The sequence below is a fragment of the Penaeus monodon genome, chromosome 30 (genome assembly GCF_015228065.2).
Source record: "Penaeus monodon isolate SGIC_2016 chromosome 30, NSTDA_Pmon_1, whole genome shotgun sequence".
Lineage (NCBI taxonomy): Eukaryota > Metazoa > Arthropoda > Malacostraca > Decapoda > Penaeidae > Penaeus > Penaeus monodon.
This window is the reverse complement of record NC_051415.1, coordinates 9011412-9011868: the sequence shown is the minus strand read 5'-3', so window position 1 is coordinate 9011868 and position 457 is coordinate 9011412.

The following is a 457-nucleotide window of genomic DNA, read 5'->3' as shown; positions in this document are numbered from 1 at the left end:
CAGGAGCTACTTTCTGAACATTGTATCAATTCATTCCTTAGTGTAACAAAGAAGCCTGTGAATAGTCCATTCTAGACTAGTATTAGGACGGAAGTAGCCACACAAATAAGTTCTTTATTAGAATAGGAAATTCACACTATGACAGTATCAACGACCTGCCCAATAATTTAGAAGTATTTATCTTGTCACTAAAACCTATTTCACTTTCAAAGTTTCCTCAAAGCCCATAAACGTAACCGTAGGTAATATTTTCTCACTTTTTATGCCGCAATATATAACACTTTAACTTTATCATTTGACCGTAAGATAGAGGGTAAAAAAGGGGAAAAAATCTACACTTTCCCCCTCTATTTCCCTTCCCTTTTCTTGTGCCGTTTTTAGTGTTCTCAAGAGACGTGGACTTTCTCCTTTTTTACCCCGTTTGTGTGTATCAGCATCTTTGCAAGTTTTCAGTCTG